At 42.8% G+C, this 15,766-nt stretch overlaps 1 pseudogene; it reads left to right on the top strand.

Moving 5' to 3' along the window:
- The first annotated feature begins 13,433 nt into the window (after positions 1–13,433).
- LOC135554714 (gastrula zinc finger protein XlCGF17.1-like) lies at positions 13,434–15,690 on the top strand (annotated as a pseudogene).
- Positions 15,691–15,766: the final 76 nt, after the last annotated feature.

Raw genomic sequence — 15,766 nt, 5'->3', positions numbered from 1 at the left:
GCACAATCAACTGACAGCTATATTGGATAACATGATTGTATATTTAATTTTTAATGAATTGAAATGATGTCTTTATTTTTGCGGTTTGGATGAGAAAAAAGGAATCGCTGTGGGCTCAACTAATAGAAATGAGAAGCAGGCCAAAGAGTTTATGCACCATATTGCAGAGGTCTTGAAAAAGAAGGGTCAACACTGCAAATTTTGACTCTTTGCATCAGCTTTATGTAATTGTCAAAAGCCTGTGACACTTGTGAAATGCTTGTAATTATACTTCAGTATTCCATAGTAACATCTGACAAAAATGTCTAAAGACACTGAAGCAGCAAAGCATTCTCAAGCATTCTCAACTTTTGGCCACGACTGTACACCTTCTACCACACCAGTCCACTGAACAGGGCAAACCTAGTGAACAGCTTCCAGGCTCTTGGGCACACACCGCTGGTGCCCACCCGAATTGGCAGGACTCGATGGGGAAGGACACCTATTGCGTGCACTGGACCACTTCCTGCGAAGGTACCAGGGGCTTGCTTGTCCAGCGTCTGGAACAGGTAGTGGCTCTAGATTGCTATTCTAAGTACTCCAGAAGTCATCAATATGCAATGTCCAGTAAATAACAACAGACACGGTTACAATTGGTAACATCATGTTTCAATGATTTATGTACTGATAAAATGACATATCTAATATAGTTTTTTTTGGACAGCAATTCATTGTCTATTTGTATGTCTTTGTTCTTTATGTATTTCAGGTTCAATCTGCTGATGCCCAAAATGTCTAAGGTGTCCAGCAGGCCAAGGCCAGGAAATACTACTGTACTGCGAGGGAGGCTGTTGTTATCCACTTCTGTGGCTTCCTGCATGACACTCTCACACCTGAGCAACCTGTTCGCCTGTCTGCAGAGGTCCACCATCACCAGAGCAACCTGTTCGCCTGTCTGCAGAGGTCCACCATCACCAGAGCAACCTGTTCGCCTGTCTGCAGAGGTCCACCATCACCAGAGCAACCTGTTCGCCTGTCTGCAGAGGTCCACCATCACCATAGCAACCTGTTTGCCTGTCTGCAGAGGTCCACCATCACCAGAGCAACCTGTTCGCCTGTCTGCAGAGGTCCACCATCACCAGAGCAACCTGTTCGCCTGTCTGCAGAGGTCCACCATCACCATAGCAACCTGTTCGCCTGTCTGCAGAGGTCCACCATCACCATAGCAACCTGTTCGCCTGTCTGCAGAGGTCCACCATCACCATAGCAACCTGTTCGCCTGTCTGCAGAGGTCCACCATCACCATAGCAACCTGTTCGCCTGTCTGCAGAGGTCCACCATCACCAGAGCAACCTGTTCGCCTGTCTGCAGAGTATGACTGAGAGGTCCACCATCACCATAGCAACCTGTTCGCCTGTCTGCAGAGGTCCACATCACCATAGCAACCTGTTCGCCTGTCTGCAGAGGTCCACCATCACCATAGGAGAAGCCCACAGCTCCTTGTGCTCAACACAGGCAGTACTTAAGAAGTACAAAACCAGGTATGTTTATTTAATCTGCAAAAAGAAATACTTACCTGAAGAGAATTAAGAGAAAGGACTACGTCATTAAGAGGGAGAGAGAGAGTGTTGTAAAAGAACATTCTGAAAGGATGGTAAAATGAGCCTGTTGTCATCAGAGAAGGGCCTGTGATGAAGGCCACAATGGCCAACAGATATGAGGGGATTTCAATTGCCCCGATGGTGACAGCAAGACACTCGTCACATCGCCGGACAAAATGCTTGACGGGCTAGTGGAGAGTATGACTGACAGGTTCCAGGAACCCAGTGTAGAGGTCCTGTGTGCCAACAAGCTGGTCAGCTTCACCAGTGTAGAGGTCCTGTGTGCCAACAAGCTGGTCAGCTTCACCAGTATAGAGGTCCTGTGTGCCACAAGCTGGTCAGCTTCATGTGTGGTAGTCAGGAGATGCAGCAGTCAGGTTACTTTATGTGTTGTATTACAGGGCAGTCAGGTTACTTCATGTGTTGTATTACAGGGCAGTCAGGTTACTTTATGTTGTTTGTATTACAGGGCAGTCAGGTTACTTTATGTGTTGTATTACAGGGCAGTCAGGTTACTTTATGTGTTGTATTACAGGGCAGTCAGGTTACTTTATGTGTTGTATTACAGGGCAGTCAGGTTACTTCATGTGTTGTATTACAGGGCAGTCAGGTTACATTATGTTTTGTATTACAGGGCAGTCAGGTTACTTTATGTGTTGTATTACAGGGCAGTCAGGTTACTTTATGTGTTGTATTACAGGGCAGTCAGGTTACTTTATGTGTTGTATTACAGGGCAGTCAGGTTACTTTATGTGTTGTATTACAGGGCAGTCAGGTTACTTTATGTGTTGTATTACAGGGCAGTCAGGTTACTTTATGATTACAGGGCAGTCAGGTTGTATTACAGGGCAGTCAGGTTACTTTATGTGTTGTATTACAGGGCAGTCAGGTTACTTTATGATTTGTATTACAGGGCAGTCAGGTTACTTTATGATTTGTATTACAGGGCAGTCAGGTTACTTTATGATTTGTATTACAGGGCAGTCAGGTTACTTTATGATTTGTATTACAGGGCAGTCAGGTTACTTTATGTGTTGTATTACAGGGCAGTCAGGTTACTTTATGTGTTGTATTACAGGGCAGTCAGGTTACATTATGTTTTTGTATTACAGGGCAGTCAGGTTACTTTATGTGTTGTATTACAGGGCAGTCAGGTTACATTATGTGTTGTATTACAGGGCAGTCAGGTTACTTTATGTGTTGTATTACAGGGCAGTCAGGTTACTTTATGTGTTGTATTACAGGGCAGTCAGGTTACTTTATGTGTTGTATTACAGGGCAGTCAGGTTACTTTATGTGTTGTATTACAGGGCAGTCAGGTTACTTTATGTTTTGTATTACAGGGCAGTCAGTTTGGCGGTCCACGGCTTTTGTGGAGCGATGGGTAACGATGCTTCGTGGGTGTCAGTTGTTGATGTGTGCAGAGGGTCCCTGGTTCGCGCCCGGGTATGGGCGAGGGGATGGTCCAAAGGTATACTGTTACATCAACAGCAGCGATCAGCAGTCCTGCCCTGATGTGCTGGCATTGGTTGATCTGGTCCTGTCCTTCCCTGCCTCCACAGCTGAATGTGAAATAGGTTTTAATACAATGAAACAGATGAAAACTGATTGGTGGTCCAACCTAAAGTCTGATACATTGTCAGATCTTTTTATTTTTTATTCAACCTTCATTTAACCAGGTAGGCAAGTTGAGAACAAGTTCTCATTTGCATCTGCGACCTGGCCAAGATAAAGTGTAGTAATTCGACACATACAACAACACAGAGTTACACATGGAATAAACTAAACATACAGTCAATAATACAGTAGAACAAAAGAAAACAAAAAGTCTATATACAGTGAGTGCAAATGAGGTAAGTTACGGAAATAAATAGGCCATGGTGGCGAAGTAATTACAATATAGCAATTAAACACTGGAATGGTAGATCGGCAGAAGATGAATGTGCAGGTAGAGATACTGGAGTGCAAAGGAGCAAAATAAATAAATAAATACCAGTATGGGGTCGAGGTAGGTAGATAGATGGGCTGTTTACAGATAGGCTAAGTACAGGTGCAGTGATCTGTAAACAGCTCTGACAGCTGGTGCTTAGCTAGTGAGGGAGATGTGAGTCTCCAGCTTCAGAGATTTTGCAATTCGTTCCAGTCATGGGCAGCAGAGAACTGTAAGGAAAGACAACCAAAGGAGGAATTGGCTTTGGGGGTGACCAGTGAGATATACCTGCTGGTGCGCGTGCTACGAGTCTCCTTATGGTCCAGCTGTCCTCTCCAGAGATCAGGGAGTATGATCCGATAAAAGCTGTGATGCTGTGGCACCAGGACACTGTCAGGAGCAGGAGGCCAGACTTGAGGAGTCTGTGGTTTAAGTTGATTAAAATGTTTAAGCATCTGATAGGTTTACAAAACCTTCAAATGTACTTTTAGGTTTGATCCTTAAGTACATTTAATAGCAAACACTTCAGTAGAATTTTGATAAAAGATAGCTCTTTGGAAGCTCTCACCATCACTTTGGGCACAATGTTTCTGTCCTACAGTGCTCATCAGCAATGAGTCATGAGGTCTTCAGCTTGTTTTAGGCTCTTTTACACACTGATTGTACACTTATTTTGCAGTGCTCTGCAATCTCTTCAACCTCTTTCCATAGTTCTCCAATGTAACCCTCACTTCTGTAGTCCTGCAATGTGTCTGTAAGGGCACCTACTAGATCCACAGCCCTTGCTAGGTCAAGAGAGCTTGATTGGAGCATGTCAGAAAGACATTTGGCATCACCAAGCACTTTACAAAAGGTAACCAAAAGCCCTATAAAATGTGAATATATCTGAGAATGAAGGCCCCTTGCATCCACTGACTATTTTCAAGTGTGATATCCTGTAATTGATTAAAATTAATCAATTATACATTGGATAATAATTTCCATGAGGTCAAGGCAAGAACTGTGCATTCTATGTAATAACTTTTAGATTTATAATGTAATAAAACTGGTACAGTTGAAGTCGGAAGTTTACATACACTTAGGTTGGAGTCATTAATTAAAACTTCTTAGGGATAGCCCCCTTTTTTTTCAATTTTCGACTAAATGACATACCCAAATCTAACTGCCTGTAGCAGGGATATGCATATTCTTGGTACCATTTGAAAGGAAACACTTTGAACTTTGGAAATGTGAATTGAATGTATGAGCATATATCACAATAGATCTGATAGAAGAAAATGCAAAGAAAAAAACAACCTGTTTTTTTTTCTACCACCATCTTTGAAATGCAAGAGAAAGGTCCCAGTTCGAGCCATCACTCTGGTTGTAATTCTGATGGTGTCCACAAGATGGCAGCAGTGTGTGTGCACAGTTTCAGACAGAACTTGAAGTATGAGCGTTCTACATGACATTTAGTGTGAAGTCACCCAGGTACATTTGTGCAAATCTAGAAGGAGACGTTTGCATTCATAATACATTTTTCTGCAAGAATATCGTCAAGTCTGTATACTTTAACTTTGATATAGCTTTTCCATTATTAGTAGCCATATTATAAATTCAACATTTGCAAAACAACCAGTTTTCATAACTCTGAATATTCTTATAGTTTTTGTCCAAAAGGAAAAGGCATGCTGTCACAAAGGTTAGCACCTACATTTTGTGACAGACAGACACAGGGTTTCTGGATACTCCCGTAATCTAGCAAGCTTTGTTTGACCCCGATTGGTGCTTATTTGACAAAGATACAGTTGTAAATGCTGGTGTTCTGAGCTCCAACAGTGCAGTAATATCTAACAATACACCCGTCTAAAAGTAAAATAAAGGAATTATTGACATGTACACACCTGTACAATCACTCTCTCACACACACACACACACACACACTTGGGTAATGCAAGTTATTTTGCTGGTAGGGGAATAACCTGCAGTGTTAATGTAATAATCTGCTGCTGTATTTTTTTGTGTTATCTGTGATGGTTTTGTTTGTCTTGTTTAGTTTATTAATCATTGTACCTAAACTGTATGTATAAACATGTATATGCAGGGCCCAGCTGTAAAAGAGGTCTGTCTGTGTTCCTTGTTGAAGTAAAGTTATAATAATAATACACATTGATAAAAAAATTAACAGAATTTATTTGTAGACCTTGTTGTCAATGAGCCAGGGGGCTTGTTCAGGCTCACTTGGGGTGACAATGTATATGTTCCTAGAGTGTAAAATGTGTTCTATCATAGCAGCAATGGTACCTTTCTGTGTGTTTATCACTATTTCTATTCATCCCTCCATCCCTTTCAGTTTGCCCATAGGGTAAAACCCCTATGACAATGTCAGCATACAGTACATCAGGTTATTACTCATGTTTACCCTTTAATCATATATCATTGGAAATATTAGATTCATAGCTGTCCATCACACACATCTTCAGAATGTACAGATTGACAGAAAGTTGATATTTGACCTCTAGGAAATATATCAGAATTACCTGTCATTGCTTTAAAAAGAAAATTATTCATTTTTAACTTTGTTTGACATGTGGTTCTGAAACATCGTAAAAATTACCTTTAAAAAAATGCCTTGCCTGGGGGGGGGAGAACCCTCGACTGGACCCCCACCCCATAATGGGCTACCACCTCCACCCCGACCACCACTCCTCAGAGAGGTCACTACATGCCTTAGAGGACTCTGATGTCAACGTCAGAAGACAGTATGAGTGAAAAATATTTTCAGATAGAAACATAAAATAGACAAACATACTTTGATAATGTAATGTGTTGTCGGTTGGATGACACAGGACCAAAATACACATTAGGAAAAGGTGAAGATCATTGCCTTGCATCAGCATTTGAGAGTAAATATAGCTGACTATACTGATCAAGTCACCTTGTCTGAGAGAGTTACACGGTAATCAAAATGTCTCCCCAGTGTAAGCCTATGGGAAATCCCCAGGAAGAAAGATGTAGGCAAGATAACTGATGACTAACACGTAAAACATAAGCATGCAATACATACATTTTTAGAACATGGAAAGAGTTCTGTCATCGTTGTAACCTAACCAAAAGCAGATATGAGCGTTAGTGGGTGTAAATAAGCAAAGAACTCAGAATATGAATTTAATGGTGGCAGACGAACTAAGGGGGGTAACTTTATTTACATATGTGATGTACACAAACACTATGTATGTATAAAAGCAGACCAGTGCTGAGAAGGGAGGCTGTTCCCCGGACCAACACGGCTCTTAATAACTTGTATTAAAGTCTACATTGAATTCACAAAGTTCTTCTGAGAGTATTATATTTCTGAAACAATTATCCACGACAGATCCTGATGAGGTGGCGGATGGTCTCCTGAAGGATCTCCTCACAGACCTGGACTAAAGCATCCGCCAACTCCTGGACAGTCTGTGGTGCAACGTGGCGTTGGTGGATGGAGCGAGACACGATGTCCAAGATGTGCTCAATTGGATTCAGGTCTGGGGAACGGGCAGGCCAGTCCATAGCATCAACGCCTTCCTCTTGCAGGAACTGCTGACACACTCCAGCCACATGAGGTCTAGCATTGTCTTGCATTTGGAGGAACCCAGGGCCAACCGCACCAGCATATGGTCTCACAAGGGGTCTGAGGATCTCATCTCGGTACCTATTGGCAGTCAGGCTACCTCTGGCGAGTACATGGAGGGCTGTGCGGCCCCCCAAAGAAATGCCACCCCACACCATGACTGACCCACCGCCAAACCGGTCATGCTGGAGGATGTTGCAGGCAGCAGAACGTTCTCCACGGCGTCTCCAGACTCTGTCACGTCTGTCACATGTGCTCAGTGTGAACCTGCTTTCATCTGTGAAGATCACAGGGTGCCAGTGGCAAATTTGCCAATCTTGGGGTTCTCTGGCAAATGCCAAACGTCCTGCACGGTGTTGGGCTGTCGTAGGCACAACCCCGACCTGTGGACGTCGGGCCCTCATACCACCCTCATGGAGTCTGTTTCTGACCGTTTGAGCAGACACATGCACATTTGTGGCCTGCTGGAGGTCGTTTTGCAGGGCTCTGGCAGTGCTCCTCCTGCTCCTCCTTGCACAAAGGCGGAGGTAGCGGTCCTGCTGCTGGGTTGTTGCCCTCCTACGGCCTCCTCCACGTCTCCTGATGTACTGGCCTGTCTCCTGGTAGCGCCTCCATGCTCTGGACACTACGCTGACAGACACAGCAAACCTTCTTGCCACAGCTCGCATTGATGTGCCATCCTGAATGAGCTGCACTACCTGAGCCACTTGTGTGAGTTGTAGACTCTGTCTCATGCTACCACTAGAGTGAAATCATCGCCAGCATTCAAAAGTGACCAAAACATCAGCCAGAAAGCATAGGAACTAAGATGTGGTCTGTGGTCACCACCTGCAGAACCACTCCTTTATTGGGGGTGTCTTGGTAATTGCCTATAATTTCCACCTGTTGTCTATTCCATTTGCACAACAGCATGTGAAATGTATTGTCAATCAGTGTTGCTTCCTAAGTGGACAGTTTGATTTCACAGAAGTGTGATTGACTTGGAGTTACATTGTGTTGTTTAAGTGTTCCCTTTATTTTTTTGAGCAGTGTATATAAAGTTCATATTAACTGACTGCTATTATCTCATAGAACAAACGTATAAGATCTCCTCAAGCCTGTGCTTATCTTATTTTTGTTTTTTATTCCAAAACCAAACATTTTCCCCATTGGGATGGAAGAACGAGCCAAATGTATCTCATTTCCGAGTTTCAAGACTACAAGCTGGCGAGCTCGTATAGCTCGACATCGGAATGATTGGTTGACGGTAAGTGGGGGCGGTACTTCCTGTATAAACACAAACTCCCTTCCTTGACAACTTCCTTCCAGCAGTGTGTATCAGGGACATTCCTAGATGTGAGAAGTGTGCAGGAGGACCTGAGAGAAAGGAATGTGTAGTATTGATGTAAAAAGTTGTGTGTGTAAACTGTAGGGGTACACATGGTGCTGGAGATCAGATGTCCAGTGAGAGAAAGACAGGTTGAGGTTACCAAGATCACAGTAGTGCAGAAGGTGTTGTATGCTGAGGCAGTGAAGGGAGTAGTAGAGGAAGATGGGTCCAGGGTGAGGGATCCTGAGAGGATCCCTGTGATTAGGTCGAGGTCAATAGAGAGTGATAGGAATAACATGCTTCAGTAAGATTCATTTCTTTTTGGTGTTCATGGCCATGGTTGTCAACTGTACCACAGTAATATAATGTAAAACACCGTGGATAGATGTTGTGGTGGCAGCTGTTGAGAAGATTATAATATGCATATTTACAAGGTGTTTTGGTGTTCAGGATGATGGCCTGGTGTTGAATCAGAGGGCCAAAATAGTGGAATAATGATGTTTAAATGGGTGTAGGGTTAGTTGGTTTTTCACAAAGTGTAATGAATTCATACTACAGAACAGTAGGCTGATACACAGCCAACACACTAGGTGGTGAAGTGCACCTATAGTCATGTAAAGAAGAAGAAGACCACTTCCTTCTCAACATCTCCGGATCTGGTCTTGAAATGATGGTATAGTGTACAATGTACTGCTGAAATACTTGGGTGGTAAATTACAGTTTATTTCACTCATTTTCTGAATGTTGACGTTTTTAAATGTGGATGCTGTTACAGTAATAAGACAAGTGGATCTTGAGCAATGTTACATGGGGCAGAAATTGCATCAGGCAACACCCATACTTTTTTACTGTAGGCTTTGTGGGCGCAAACGGTACATATAGGGACAAACATAATACTGTAGAGCAAAGATGTACATCAGATCACAGAAGAGAGACACATAGTCTACTAGACACATAGTTTACTAGCCCTAAAAGGGACAGACATACCAAAGAACACACCAGGCTAAACATAAGGGGCCCATGGGATAAGATGGCATGTATTATTTTTAGGACATGAAGATGTTGAAGGAATTACATAGCCCTAAAAGGACAGACATACCAAAGAACACACCAGGCTAAACATAAGGGGCCCATAGGATAAGATGGCATGTATTATTTTTGGGACATGAAGAGGTCCTGCTACCATTATAACTTAACTGAAAGCAGATGTGGGAGTGAACAAGCAGGAAGCACAGATTAAAAGATAATGGTGGCAGATGGACTGAGGGAAGTAACTTAATTTGCATGTGGGATGGACTCAAATGCTGTATGTGTATAAATACAGAGCCAGAGCTTAGGGAAGGGAGTTGTTCCGCGGACCAGCTCGGCTTCTGATATTTTGTATTAAAAGCCTTTATTGAATTCACAAGTCCTTGTAAGTGTTATATTTTGAAAACGATTTTCCACAACAGCTTCTGCTACATGTGTCATGGAGAATCGTTTCAAAATATAACACTTACAAGAACTTATGAATTCAATATAGGCTTTTAATACAAATATATCAGAAGCTTAGATGGTCCGCGGAACACACACTTTCCCAGAGCACTGGCTCTGTATTATTACACACACAGCATATGAGTCCATTACATACAGTGCCTTGCGAAAGTATTCGGCCCCCTTGAACTTTGCGAACTTTTGCCACATTTCAGGCTTCAAACATAAAGATATAAAACTGTATTTTTTTGTGAAGAATCAACAACAAGTGGGACACAATCACAATCACGACATTTTTTGGATATTTCAAACTTTTTTAACAAATCAAAAACTGAAAAATTGGGCGTGCAAAATTATTCAGCCCCCTTAAGTTAATACTTTGTAGCGCCACCTTTTGCTGCGATTACAGCTGTAAGTCGCTTGGGGTATGTCTCTATCAGTTTTGCACATCGAGAGACTGAAATTTTTTCCCATTCCTCCTTGCAAAACAGCTCGAGCTCAGTGAGGTTGGATGGAGAGCATTTGTGAACAGCAGTTTTCAGTTCTTTCCACAGATTCTCGATTGGATTCAGGTCTGACTTTGACTTGGCCATTCTAACACCTGGATATGTTTATTTTTGAACCATTCCATTGTAGATTTTGCTTTTGTTTTGGATCATTGTCTTGTTGGAAGACAAATCTCTTGTTGGAAGACGTCCCAGTCTCAGGTCTTTTGCAGACTCCATCAGGTTTTCTTCCAGAATGGTCCTGTATTTGGCTCCATCCATCTTCCCATCAATTTTAACCATCTTCCCTGTCCCTGCTGAAGAAAAGCAGGCCCAAACCATGATGCTGCCACCACCATGTTTGACAGTGGGGATGGTGTGTTCATTGTGATGAGCTGTGTTGCTTTTACGCCAAACATAACGTTTTGCATTGTTGCCAAAAAGTTCAATTTTGGTTTCATCTGACCAGAGCACCTTCTTCCACATATTTGGTGTGTCTCCCAGGTGGCTTGTGGCAAACATTAAACAACACTTTTTATGGATATCTTCAAGAAATGGCTTTCTTCTTGCCACTCTTCCATAAAGACCAGATTTGTGCAATATACAACTGATTGTTGTCCTATGGACAGAGTCTCCCACCTCAGCTGTAGATCTCTGCAGTTCATCCAGAGTGATCATGGGCCTCTTGGCTGCATCTCTGATCAGTCTTCTCCTTGTATGAGCTGAAAGTTTAGAGGGACGGCCAGGTCTTGGTAGATTTGCAGTGGTCTGATACTCCTTCCATTTCAATATTATCGCTTGCACAGTGCTCCTTGGGATGTTTAAAGCTTGGGAAATCTTTTTGTATCCAAATCCGGCTTCAAACTTCTTCACAACAGTATCTCGGACCTGCCTGGTGTGTTCCTTGTTCTTCATGATGCTCTCTGCACTTTTAACGGACCTCTGAGACTATCAGAGTGCAGGTGCATTTATACGGAGACTTGATTACACACAGGTGGATTGGAACACCCCCCTATCCACATCGATGGAACAGTAGTGGAGAGAGTAGCAAGTTCCTCGGCATACACATCACAGACAAACTGAATTGGTCCACTCACACAGACAGCATCGTGAAGAAGGCGCAGCAGCGCCTCTTCAACCTCAGGAGGCTGAAGAAATTCGGCTTGTCACCAAAAGCACTCACAAACTTCTACAGATGCACAATCGAGAGCATCCTGGCGGGCTGTATCACCGCCTGGTACGGCAACTGCTCCGCCCTCAACCGTAAGGCTCTCCAGAGGGTAGTGAGGTCTGCACAACGCATCACCGGGGGCAAACTACCTGCCCTCCAGGACACCTACACCACCCGATGTTACAGGAAGGCCATAAAGATCATCAAGGACATCAACCACCCGAGCCACTGCCTGTTCACCCCGCTATCATCCAGAAGGCAAGGTCAGTACAGGTGCATCAAAGCTGGGACCGAGAGACTGAAAAACAGCTTCTATCTCAAAGCCATCAGACTGTTAAACAGCCACCACTAACATTGAGTGGCTGCTGCCAACACACTGACACTGACTCAACTCCAGCCACTTTAATAATGGGAAATGATGTAAATATATCACTAGCCACTTTAAACAATGCTACCTTATATAATGTTACTTACCCTACATTATTCATCTCATATGCATACGTATATACTGTACTCTATCATTGACTGCATCCTTATGTAATACATGTATCACTAGCCACTTTAACTATGCCACTTTGTTTACATACTCATCTCATATGTATATACTGTACTCGATACCATCTACTGTATCTTGCCTATGCTGCTCTGTACCATCACTCATTCATATATCCTTATGTACATATTCTTTATCCCCTTACACTGTGTATAAGACAGTAGTTTAGGAATTGTTAGTTAGATTACTTGTTGGTTATTACTGCATTGTCGGAACTAGAAGCACAAGCATTTCACTACACTCGCATTAACATCTGCTAACCATGTGTATGTGACAAATAAAATTTGATTTTGATTTGATATTTATCATTAGTCATTTAGGTCAACATTGGATCATTCAGAGATCCTCACTTTACTTCTGGAGAGAGTTTGCTGCACTGAGAGTAAAGGGGCTGAATAATTTTGCACTCCCAATTTTTCAGTTTTTGATTTGTTAAAAAAGTTTGAAATATCCAGTAAATGTCGTTCCACTTCATGATTGTGTCCCACTTGTTGTTGATTCTTCACAAAAAGATACAGTTTTATATCTTTATGTTTGAAGCCTGAAATGTGGCAAAAGTTTGCAAAGTTCAAGGGGGCCGAATACTTTCGCAAGGCACTGTATGTTAATGAAGTTACTTCCCTCAGGTCATCTGCCACCATTATCTTTCAGTCCAGACTTCCATCTTGTTCATGCCCAATAACGCCTGTATCCGCTCTTGATTAGATTACACTGGTGGCAGGACCCTTTCGTGTCCTAAGAATGATATATGTACTATGTCTATAGTCCATCATTTGGTCATTTAGCTGACACCCTCCTTTGTGTGTCCCTCTGACCTCGGTATGTCCAGCTGTCCTATGCTCTCATGGCCTTACTTTGGTTTCCTGTCCTCTACAATCGACAATGCACTTTACCCTAAGCATTTATGCATTTTATGGCTTTGACCATTATGTCTGTTATTTCTTGGTTTCCTGTTCCCTCCAGCCTGTGGCCATTCACTCATATCTGATAATCTTTGGTTTACTGTTTTTACCAGAATGGCAAATGCACTGTCAGTGTGTCCTTTTCCTCTTGTGGTCTAATGTACACCTGTCTTTGCTCAATAGTGTCATATCTGTCTGTATATGTAACAATAACGACAACACATGCCACAATACCCCCATATCTGATGGTTTCGTCTATGTATGTCCTGTATCAGGATACTGAAACTATAAGACATTTTTCTCAATGCTCCAAGTGAGATAACTAGCACCAGTAGTTCTGGTGTTTTAGGTTTTTCATCACTGGTTATTTGAACAATGATTTAGCAGGTGTTACCATCTTTCACACGTTGGAAGGGGAGGCGACATCTACATCTTGAAAGAGGGGGTGGAGCTTTTCGTTTCTGAAAAAATTTGCCAAAGTGAAATATACAAGACATTTGTGGAAAGTAGTGAACGGTTACACACTTCAGGAGAAAGGAGGTATTATAAGGATGCAGCCATCAGAGATTTAGACTAATCAAATGTTTGGTCTAATGATATTCTATGTACAATACTTCCTGTGGTCACCAGGACAGAGCTAGTCCGTCCCCCTCCACCCTGCCGGAGTCCCCTGGTCACAACTCTCCTGGTAGCGCCTTACTGCTGGATCTGAAGAGGGTTTCTGTGTTGCTGGTCGACTGCAGGAAAACACCAGGGCAGAGTGGAACTGTGAGAGAAGGACACGAGGAGGGAGATTTGATATCATCAAGTAAGAACAATGGGGTGTGTGGATTAGACTACAATCTGATTCTGCATCTTCTGTTAATTGATTGATAAACAGTAAACACTCAGTGGCCAGTAAATTGTTGATCCAGTTTCGTGTATGGAGGGGAATGTACCTAATAAATTGTTTTAAGGGCAGCAGGTAGCCTCGTGGTTAAGGCCAGTAATCGCAAGGTTGCTGGTTTGAATCTCTGAGCCAACAAGGTAAAACCATCTGTCTGCTCTTGGGCAAGGTACTTAACCCTGATTGCTCCTGTAAGTTGCTCTGGATAAGAGCATCTGCTAAATAACAAATACTTTTTACAAAAATAATACTATATATGGACCTGTATTTCCAAAACCTAGTTATTCAATGTCTTTGTTTCACAGGGGACATACACTGTTGTTCTCTCAGCGGGGGGGACTTATCATCTGGGGATCCTCAACAACATCCTGTTGCTGACAAGACAGAGAAGAGTCTCCAGATTAGAACACCCCAAGAAACACCAGCAGAGACGAACAGGGAAGAAACCTCACCACTGCTGCTCTGACTGTGGGAAGAGTTTCACAAGCCAGAGTGGCTTAATTATTCACTGTGATCAGTGTGGGAAGAGTTTTGCTGCATCTAACACCTTCAAATCTAATGTAAGAATTCATACAGGGGAGAAGCCTTACCTCTGCCTTGATTGTGGGAAAAGCTTTGTTCGTGCAGGAGCCTTAACCGTACACCAGCATGTACACACAGGAGAGAAACCTTATAGCTGTGATCAGTGTGGGAAGAGCTTCAATCATTCAGCCAGCCTGACTACACACCAGCGAACACACACACACAGGAGAGAAGCCTTATAGCTGTGATCAGTGTGGAAAGAGCTTTGCTGGAGTTTCCTCCCTGACTGCACACCAGCAAACTCACACTGGAGAAAAGCCTTATAGTTGTGATCAGTGTGGAAAGAGCTTTGCTGGAGTTTCCTCCCTGACTGCACACCAGCAAACTCACACTGGAGAAAAGCCTTATAGTTGTGATCAGTGTGGAAAGAGCTTTGCTGGAGTTTCCTCCCTGACTGCACACCAGCAAACTCACACTGGAGTGAAGCCTTATAGCTGTTATCAGTGTGGGAAGAGCTTTGCTCTTGCTTCCCACCTGACTGCACACCAGCGAACACACACTGGAGAGAAGCCTTATAGCTGTGATCAATGTGGAAAGAGCTTTGCTGCAGCTTCCACCCTGACTGCACACAACAGAACACACACTGGAGAGAAACCTTATTAGCTATGATCATTGTGGAAAGAGCTTTACTCAGTTAGGGACCCTGAATTCACCCAAGCAAACACACACTGGAGAGAAAGAAGCCTTATATCTGTGATCAGTGTGGGAAGTGTTTCAGTCAGTTATGGACCCTTTATTCACACCAGTGAAGCTCTGTTTATTTTGGGCCAATGAGAAAGAAACAGAAAGCACAAACTTGCTGTAATTAGATAACCTGAATTCACACCAGTGAATACACACTAGAGAGAAGCCTTATAGCTGTGTTTCATCTCCCTCCCTTCTGGCACAGTTTACAGATCCCTAAATAAAGGATAAAATCAAATGTATTTATATAGCCCTTCTTACATCAGCTGATATCTCAAAGTGCTGTACAGAAACCCAGCCTAAAACCCCAAACAGCAAGCAATGCAGGATCAGTAGAAAACATCTCGTAAACAGTCATATCCATCTCCCATTCTTAAACAGTTGCCTCAGTCTGATCACCATGGTAACCTCTGTGCAGCATAATATGCAGCTCTGATCTAGAATCAGGTCTCCCCTGTGTCTTTGTAATATCACACATTGATCTAAATGGATTAATGTTATCATAGAAAATGTTATAGGGAACGTGTGTGTGTGTGTGTGTGTGGGGGGGGGGGGGATAATTTTGTATCTTCTTTCATATACTCATGATACTATTATTATTAAATGTCATTATGTAGAA

The sequence above is a fragment of the Oncorhynchus masou genome, chromosome 14 (assembly GCF_036934945.1).
Source record: "Oncorhynchus masou masou isolate Uvic2021 chromosome 14, UVic_Omas_1.1, whole genome shotgun sequence".
NCBI classification, from domain to species: Eukaryota; Metazoa; Chordata; class Actinopteri; order Salmoniformes; family Salmonidae; genus Oncorhynchus; species Oncorhynchus masou.
Note: the sequence above shows the minus strand (reverse complement) of the source record. Positions and strands in the feature narration are given on the sequence as shown.